The sequence below is a fragment of the Drosophila busckii genome, chromosome 2L, assembly GCF_011750605.1.
Source record: "Drosophila busckii strain San Diego stock center, stock number 13000-0081.31 chromosome 2L, ASM1175060v1, whole genome shotgun sequence".
Lineage (NCBI taxonomy): Eukaryota > Metazoa > Arthropoda > Insecta > Diptera > Drosophilidae > Drosophila > Drosophila busckii.
In genome coordinates this window covers 14,649,555-14,659,951 of record NC_046604.1, presented here as the reverse complement: position 1 = coordinate 14,659,951, position 10,397 = coordinate 14,649,555, and positions in this window count along the sequence as shown.

Sequence of the window (10,397 nt, the reverse complement as noted above, 5' to 3'; positions counted from 1 at the left end):
AATCGAAATTTTATGCTTTATATTCCATGTCTCGGTCACAAGTTATCTCTAATATGGTTTAAATGTAAGGCCTACCCTAGGCCTAGACCAAGGTCTCTCTAATCCAAAATCCGAAATGGGTGCGGCAGCTTAACGAGTAGCTGAATTATTGATTTAGGCTGGATTAAGAGACTTTACGACTCTTTTGGTAGTTAAAATAAATGTATTGAAGTGCCAGCCAAATTAAGGGAAATTAATTAAAGTCTATATGAGCTAGAGCTGTAATTTCAGATGTTTCAATTTGCTAAATAAATAATTAAATTGAATAATTCGTAGAAGCTTAAAGTTGGAAACGAAATAAAGCGAAATTGAAAGACTTTAATTTAGTTAGAGATGCCAAATTAAGTTTAATATTAATGAATCTAAAATATAATTTTAATATAGAATCTTTTGTTTCACTAGAGAAACGTCAAGCCCATTTCAAAATCTTCGCCTTGACCTACGCTGAAATCAACTTTTATGCATTCCCATTGACCTAACTTGACTGCACGTAATTTTCATTTTCATCTTTTGTGCGATTTTCTTTAGCTGCAATTAACTTTGCTTTGGCCTTGTCAAGGTTAGAGCCTTACTAGGCTGTGAGTTCAGGGTAAATCAAATTATATGAAGCTTACCAGTTGACAAATCCTGAGAAAGTCAGCGGCGCAACAATGCGGCAATCATCATAACGAGCTGGGGTAGGCGCTTCCTATTGGAATAAGGGTGCTTGGGCTGTCATATTTGCTCATTTAACAGGCTGACACATCAATGTCAAATCAAATGCGCGTCAACCAACCGCAGGCGAGAGAGAGCAGCATAAAAAATGCGCGCTCCGCATTGTTGTCATCAAATTGCGTAGAGAGCCTGCGGCTGGGAAGACAAAAGTGGCAGCGCCAAAACATGACAGCTAATCCAATGGCAATTATAATGCCGTTACGGCTGCTGTCGTGGCTGGTCCAGCTGCATGTGTGAAATGAAAAGAAAGAAAAACCTCAATTCGTCTAATTGAACTTAAGCATAACGAATGAGCGAGGGTCACACAAATTTCACTCCCCAACCAGCATCAGCCGGCATAGTTTGTTTTGCTGTTGCTCTCTTCGCTTTTATTTTTTTTGGAGCTGTCAAAACTGACATGACATGCTACATATCAAAAACAGAGTCAACAGTCAGTCAGCCATTCAATTCCAGTTCAGTTCGAATCTCGCGCTAATCAGCGTTTGTTTCTCTGTTTCTGTAGGTGCGTGCGAGGGTCACTCTGGGAGGAGTTTGTCGCTTATGTTGCGCTCACTGTGATTTCCAGCGTTTGACACTTGACATGCATATGAAAATTCTGACACGTCAACGCGCGGCGCTTTGTGGCATGCCCCCGCCCCCAACTACCACTTGCTACACTTATGGGTCTAGATGATTTGACCGCATTGCCTTTGTAATTGGAAACGTTACTAATTCGCTGCCTTTTGTACGATAAGTAAATGTACAGTGGGGCCAACAAAAGTGAGAAAATAAATATTGTTAAATTCTGATCTATGGGATTAACAGCATAATAAATTTAACAACATTTTAATATTAAACTTAATTTATTTTATGCATAGATAAAAGTTTTCAATAATTTTTAGCTGCGAATTTATTCTTAATAATTTTAACTTTGCCTTTTTTTTCTTATTTATGAGCGTAATTACTTTTAAAACATTTTTTGTTAACATTTTAGACCACTGTGCCACTCATAGCTCTAGATAGGTGTACCATATATCTGTAGCTGGAGTATTGAAGTTTTTGGGGCGTCAGCATTGAGAACTCTATGCCTTTAAGCAATCTCCATCATTCAAATGATTGACAAGTTTGTTCGTTTCTTCTTTCTTTCCTTCGATTGCGTCTTCTGCTTTACTCATAAACGACATTTTGCCTGTTGGCATTAGACATGTCACAAGTAAAACTTTTATTTGTAATATTGACAGACACTTCGGACGCATTGGCAGAATTGTCGGGTCGGGCCTTTTGTAGAGCTTTAGCTCAGCGGTCACTTTGCATATCAAAGGAAAGTGTCAAAGTGATGTGGATTTGTAGCCATAAGTGCTTTCATTTATGTAGGTGGTCGGGTCTATGATTACTTTATTGATTGATGGCTACACAGAAAGAAAACAAAAGTGCGAATAAGTGAAGTGATCGAGAATTAAATTGTTGGAGTTAAATCTAAGAAAATTCGGGAGTGACATCTTTTCGGACTAAATGCGAACAATTTATTCCAGTGTAGAAAGTTTGACCGGAGCAAACATCGCTCAGTTAGAAAACATATTTATAGTAGTTAACTAACGAGGCCTAAAGTGGCGTCAGCTGATCTTGCTGCCTGTCGCTACAACTGCCACTAAATATTTGTCAGACAGAGTGTGTCTGATTTCAAAAGAGAGCTGCCTGGCTGCCATAACTTCTTGCTACGCATTCCAGAAGCTGCACAAAATCTCTACACCATGTTGGCGTTTATCGTTGCTGCTGCTGTTGCGTCTGTGCAACACGCGTGAATGACATGACAGTTGAAGAAAAAGTTTCCAGCCAGCCAGTCAGCCAGCCAAGCATATAACCCAAGAGTGAGTGTGCGAGTGAGACAGCGCTATAAAGACAGACTCGAGACAGACAAAAATCCATTCATCAGTGGCAAATTTGTTGGTGGTATGAATCCATCATGTGGCAAGTGAAAGATCGTTTGTCGCTGATCATCAGCTTAAAAATCGCACAAATGACGAGCGTAAGACATGAGCGCATATGCGAGAGCTTGAGCCAGCAGCAGCAGCTTGAGCTCGGCTTTAAGCTGACAACAACAACAGCAGCAGCAGCAACAACTGAAGCAAGATGCTGAGCTCTGAGCATTGGGAGGAGGCGGCAGGAGGTGTGTTTTTAACTGGTTTCATTTCAGTCTGTGGCATACGGGTAGCCTAATGAGCAACGGTCCTCTGCGTTAAATGCGCTACACTTGAGTGAGAGGGCATAAAGGTTTGATTGAGGAAACTTAAAATAAAATAATTTCAGATTTAAATAAACTGTAGAAAGGGAATACAAAGGTATTCGGTCAAATAGTAAAATTAAAAGACTAGTATTAAAACTAAAGCAAAGCATTAAAAGGAACTATACGAAACTTATTCCATTTGTCGATATTCCATACATTCGTTTATCTTCCATATATTCGTCGAAAATGTATTCGGTCAGTTAGTAAAAGTAATACTTGAAATGAAAGTAAAGTATAAATAGGAACTAAATGAAACTTCAATTTGTTGATATTCCATATATTCGTCGATACTCCATTTAATAGTCGATATTCCATTTATTCGTCGATATTCCTTCAATTTGGTCTATTTAGTTTGAGTTTAAGCATCAAATACGAATTAAATTGCAAAGCATTTGGTCTGACTTGGTTGATCTACTGTTGGTGTAGCTCATCTCACAATTCGTTGCAGTCCCTCTCGAAATTTCAATTTGCTTGTAGCTGCTGTTTGGAGCTACCTATATTGGAATTCCCCCCAACTGGGCTGTGGACCACAAATGATGTTGATTTTTATCAAAACTTATTGAGAAAACGTAATTTTTTAAGCTTTACATACGCGCTCGGTTTGTCTGTCTGTCCGTCCGTTGTTCACTGGGCAGTTGGCTTAGCCGTCTGCCAAGCTCAACGCATTTGTCAGTTAGTGGAGTATTTGAAAAATCAGCACAGCAAGCGCTGCCTATAAATACATTGTGGCCTACCTGGGACAACAAACCAAAAGCAACAACAACAGTAAAAAGTGTTGCCCCGTTGGGTTGTCCATCAATTTGCAACTGTGTTGTGTGTGTGTGAGTTGGTGGTGCTACGTTGTTGCATGTGCTGTGTGGTCTCCGTGTGGCAAAAGTAACAGCGCGTATAAATTTCCATTAACGATGCCATATATTCGAATTGATTTAAATGTTTGTAACCGCAATAATACGAGCAACCATAATTCACGCGATTCAGATTCACACACCACATAGATCAATGACCAAATCCAAATCCAAAAAAAGAAAATTAAACGCAATGGAAATGAATTTTCAAATGCCGCGTCTAACGAACTTCTAATCGTAGTTTGTGGCAGATTAATCTTCTTTGGCATACTATATGTGTATCAAAAAATGAAAACATAAAAACGATTTAAAATCGATTAACCCGATTGTTGCCGACATGCAACAGGTTCAGTCTCAAAAAAACTCAACGCGGCTTAAAACAAAGGCGCATTAAAATTGCGTAGGTTGTTGGCCCCTTTTTTGTGAAGTTCGAGGGGTGTGCAACCGCCTACCGCCAACTTTTTCGGTTACGGCTTCTCCTGCTCTTTTTTTTTTGTTTTTCGTTAGGTTCTTTACGAAAAAGAGGTGAGAAAATTGTTGATTAGCTTCCATGGCGGGCAGTCAGTGAAAAAAAAAAAAAATACTGCAGCCTGCCCTTGTGTCCAGTAGTGTAGCCGATCTTGATGAAGATCAACATGCCATAGATGGGCGTGACTGCATATGACTTTGATTTTTGTCGGCATTGCCGCTCCAAAGGCAGCAGCAGCAGCAGTTCGAGCTTGTTGATGTGCATCACAGGAATGCTGAAAATAATATAACTATTAAAAAAGCTGTACAAAAAATGTCAGTTAATAAAAGAAGTGTGCGACTAATAAATGTTCTATGAAATAAGGGAAACCAATGAAAGACGTAATGTAGAATTTATTTAATATTAAACAATTTTCCGGTTTAAGAGATTCAGTCTAACAACAATCTATTAATGGAGAAGTATTGATACATCAATAGTAGTATTAAATGAAATAAATAACTAATTAAATCTTTTCCATATTACAATACAACGATATACTGCTTGACGATATTAGTCTTACGATATTCCAATTACATTCGATTTAGTTTCAAATTCAATAAAAAAACCCTTTCAACTAATTTCCAAATTATAAAATTGAGCTGCTTGATATTCAGTCTTATAATATTTAAGTAGAATCAATCTCAATAGTAAAAGATATAGATAACATTTAATTCCATTTTATAAAATACGATATTAAGTTTGAGAATATTCAGTTTGACGATATTCCAGTGACATTAGATTTGTATAGCAACAATATTAATATCAAATTAAATAAAAAATACTGTGAATTATTTTCAAAATTACGATAGTCAGCTTAACGATAAACAGTTTGACATTATTAATCAGTTTAGCTTAATAATAATAATCAGTTATTAATAAATTCTATAGCTAACAATTTAAGCCATTTTTCGTATTTTGATATTCAGTCCTAACTCAGCTTTTGTGATATTGAACTATATGAAAATCTCTTAAATTAAATTAAAAAAATATTTAGTAGCAGCAGATTCTATACACAGCTAATATACCTCAATAAAAGTAAAGTTAGAGTATAATTATGCATTGGCTGTTGGCTGCTGTTGTCTTGTCGGCTCAACTCAACTCGACTGAGCGCTGCGCTGCTCTGCTCTGTTGCTGACTGCTTCCCACTATCACTTACTAACTCTCAACGCCCTGTTCGATGCTGATACGCAGTGAAGATCAAGAAGCGGCAGCAACGGGAGCATCAACTTGACAAGGGCAAGAGAGAGAGAGAGACACACGAACTGCATTGGAGCAAAGAAACGGCGCAGCCTAATAATAAATTCGAGCGCGTGCAAGCGCATGCCACCTGAAAATAAACGCCCCTCCCGCTCAGCTTGCCGTGCTCTTGCTGCGGCTCTTTGTGCTGCCAGCCGCTCTATAATTATCTCAAACTGAAATTAACCGTCGAAAGAGTTTGCGGGCCAAGATTATGCGCAGACGCAACGCAACGCAACGCAATCGCTACGGATCGCAGATCGTGGCAGATCGGCAGACCTCACGCTAATGTCAAGTCGCCAGCTAGACGCAGCAGCAGCAGCAGCAGCTCTCATGGCAATTTTGATGTGTCTAAGGCAACAACTGCCCTACAGCTGTTGCTGGGCTACGCTCTTTGCTAATTTATTGCGCGTTAATATCGACAGGAAGATGTTTTCGCAATCCAGACGCAAAGTCTACGCGAGCTCTCAAGCTAATTGAAATGCGCGCGTTCTTATCGCTAGCGTAACACTCCCCACTCTCTATATCTCGCTCCCTCTCGCACTCTTGAGCGCTCATTAGCAACAACTACAGAATTACAAGTCATTACACAGTTAAGTGACCAGGCTACTATAGTATAGACTCCCAGTCCAGTCCAGTCCACTGCGTCGGCAATTATAAGTAAATTAACTTTTTGGCCAGCTCATAGATTGTATTCTAGATATGGCGCGGCTATTGCTTACACCCAAAAATTCTGTGTACATCATATTTGATTGATGGATTACTCTGCCATGACGCTCTCTCCCTCACTCGCTGTTTCTCTCTCACTCTCTCTCTCTTTCGCTCTTTGTTGCTTATCAATGACAAGCGATCGGTTTTTTGAGCAAGCTAATAGAGTTGTATATACAAAATTTATGATACCTATGGCTAGCCCCCCGAAAAAATTTATGTTATAAATATTCATTTGTTTTTAATGAAGTTAGCAAGTGGCAGTTGCTGCTTACACAGCAATTAAGTTGATCAAATTAATTTTAAATATACAAAGAGACGAGAGCATGTGCAATTTTAATTGATTACCTATATTTGGGCATTAATAAAGCTATTTAATAATATTAAAATAGCAGCCCACAACACATCTGGCTACATTCATTTAAAATTGTTTATTAAATGCTTTAATATTTATATTAATTTTTATTTATGTCAAATTTATTTCGTCTTTATTTGAAATATAAATATTTACTAATATATTATTAATTTCTTCATATTTTATTCATTTAAAATTGTTTATATGCTTAAATATTTGTATCAATTTTTATGTCAAATTTAATTTTGAAATATAAATATTTATATGAATTTATATTAATTTCTCCATATTTAAAATGGAAATTTTTACTTTTGCTTTATTATTTGTATTAATTTTTAAGTCAAATTTATTTCTGCTTTATTTGAAATATAAATATTTAATAAATTCATATTCCATATTAATATTTTTAATACAAATTTTTACTGCTGCTTTATTAATTGTATTAATTTTTATTCAAGTCAAATTTATTTGAAATATAAATATTTACTAAATGCTTTAGTATTTGTATTAATTTTTAATCAAGTCAAAATTTTGCTTTTTTTGAAATATAAATATTAGTAAATGCTTTAATACTTGTATTAATTCTTAAGTCAAATTTGTTTTTGCTTTATTTGAAATATAAATATTTACTAAATTCATATAAATTTCTGCATATTTTAAATAGAAATTTATACTGTTGTTTTATTAGATGCATTAATTTTTATTTATGTCAAAGTATTTTATATAATTTTATTTTACCGCTGCTTATTAATTTGTTGCTGTTTTGCTTAACTATTCTATCAATTAAATTCGCGGCTCAAATCTCTGCGGTACTCAATTTAATTAAACATCAAGAGTCAAGTGCAATTTTTTCAATTAGTCTGCTTGGCAATTTGGCACGCATTTAATTGCTGAATTCCCAAATTGCAATAAAGTGTATTAAAAACGAGGCAAGGCAGACGCATAAAATCTGTGGCAAGCAACTTCCACTCATTTAACATTTTGCCATAAAAATTAGGAAAAACAAAATGTGAAACAATGGAGTCGGCACTACCAACCCACAGCCCCTTGACTGCTGCTGCTGCTGCTCTCATATGGACTGACACTTGTACCTTCTTTTTCGACTGCTGTTGGTCACATTAGACGGCCACGTGTTCGGGTCATTATGCTGAAAGTTACACAAAACGTGGTTGGTGTTGGCGTTGACGCTTAACTTTTTACAAACAGCAGGCAGCGAGCGGTCGGACGGAAGGGCGGTCAGGTGGGGGGTGGGGCGCATTAAGTCTCGAATTTGTACGAAAAATTCAAGCTTAGCTCTTGTAGCGCAATTTGTAGCTGTCACTGCAAGGGCTGGGGGGGGAGGCAATCCAAGCAGCAGCAGCCGCTTGACACGTGCGTGTGTCTCTCTTGCCGCTCTATGTTGCAAGTAAGAGAGTAGGCGTGTGTGGCACGTGGGTACGAGTGTCAGTGGCATAGTTAGCTGTTGTCATTGTTGCTGCTGCTGCTGCTTGGCGATTAACATTGTTACACGCCTTAAAAATTAGCAATACATTGCGACCATGTTAGTTAATTTTAATGGGCTATGAATGCTCGGATTTTATTCGGATTAGCTAAGAGCGTCGTTGGGAACTAAGCAAAGCTGCTTTTGAGAGCGAGGGCGGTAATGTGAGTACAAGAGACAGCTTAGAGTATAAGAGAGTTTGTATATAAAAAAAATATATACAAATATAATATAAAAATACTAAAGACTAAAGAGTATACAAGAAAAGCAGAGAAAAATATATCAACAATATTATAAATTGCAAATCTAATTGCTATAAGTTCCTCATAAAATAAAAAAATAAAATGCATTTTTTTATTTTTGTTTGTGAACTTTAGTTAAACAAGTAAAAATATATTCTTTGAATATTATGATATGGCAATAGCTAAAAAATATATCAACAACTTTTAAAGATTTGCATCTTAATGCTAGAAATATTTCTAAAAAAAATAAATAATAATAAATAAATAAAAATAAAATGAATTTGTTAATTTTTGTTTGAGAACTTTATTTCTTACAATTACTTAAACGAGTAAAAATAGATTTTATAGCTCTATAGCTCAAAAAATATATTAATAACATTATAAGATGTACATCTAACGCTCAAATTATTTTCAATTAAATAGAAAATAAACTCAATGATAAGTATTTTATTACAGAACTTTATTACTTACAATGACTTGTATAAATATGTTCATAAATTAATAAACTTACTACAGCAAAAGATGCACAAAAATTCTGAGGTAAAAAATGAAAAATGATTTCCATTGAAATTTCGTTGCTTCCAGTGAAAAGTTGCCCCAAAAAATTAAAACAGATACAACAACAATTTTACAATATTTCAATATAGCAAGTATGTATATATATAGATATATACATATAGCGTAGCTAAGCATATATCATCAGCTCGCATATTGCTGACACTTGCGTGTGAGGTCCCCACTAAAATAAAAAAAATTAAATGAGAAATCCTGTGCAGGAGCTTGGAGCAACATGTGTCATGAACATGTCAATTAGATGCCACACACACAAAAAAAGTTGCAGTGGGGAAATTTTTTATGCATTAAGAGCCAGAGCAACGTGGAAAGGAAGTCAAGCCAGACTGGCTGCCTGCCTATCAAAAACGTTGAAGTGTGAACAATTTGTAGGCGCAGGATATGCATACAGTTAATTAAGTAGCTCAACACACACACACACACGCGCGTACAGTTATGTGTGTGGCATTTGTTGTGATTTGCGGCTGCTTTGGCTCATAATTATTTCAAATTAATGACAATATGAAAATGTGACGCTGTTGTGTGCACACAGTGGCGCCATTTAAGCGCCCAGTCGCATAATTTATTAATTGTCAACTAAATTTGACATTTCAATGTGTTGCAAGAGGCGGAGAGAGTCTGAGGGGGGGCAACTTGAAACTTGCCTTGTTTGTTGTGCGGCGGCCTGTCGAAGTGTGAGAATTATGCAGTTCATGCAACAGAGCAACAAACACATGCAACTGTTGTTGTTGTTGTTGCTGCTGCTGCTGGAATGTCATAAATTTCGACACGCTCATTAGCGTTGCGGCTGCATATAAATCCTGCTTGGGGCAAGACAGAGAGAGAGAGAGAAACAAAGAGCCGCATACATAAAATAAAATCAAATGCATGTTATCAGTTATATATGGAAATAATAATGATAATTATTGTGCAATTAAATTTATAATATAATCTAAAATCAAATTGATATAAGAAATTATATAGAAAAAATTATAATAATTATTGTTCTATTAAACTCAGAGTTTAATCTAATAATTTAATTTCGTTTTTGATAATTCATTAGGTAAAATAAAATGAATATTATCAACTACATGGAAAATAATAAAATTATTCAAGAATTGTTCAATTGAATTTATAATTCAATATAATAATTTTATAAATAATATTGATATCTATGAATATTACCACATATATTCAAAATAATGAAAAGAATAATTGTTCAATAGAATATATAAATTAATATAATAATTTTATAAATAAAATTGATATGTATTGCACAATTAATTATGGTTTAATTACATTTATAATTTAATTTAATAATTTTTTTTTCGATTTTCATAATTTATAAAATAAAATCAAATGAATATGTTATCAAAATAATGAAGAGAATAATTGTTCAATTGAATTTATAAATTCACATAATAATTTTATAAATAATATTGATATCTATTGTTT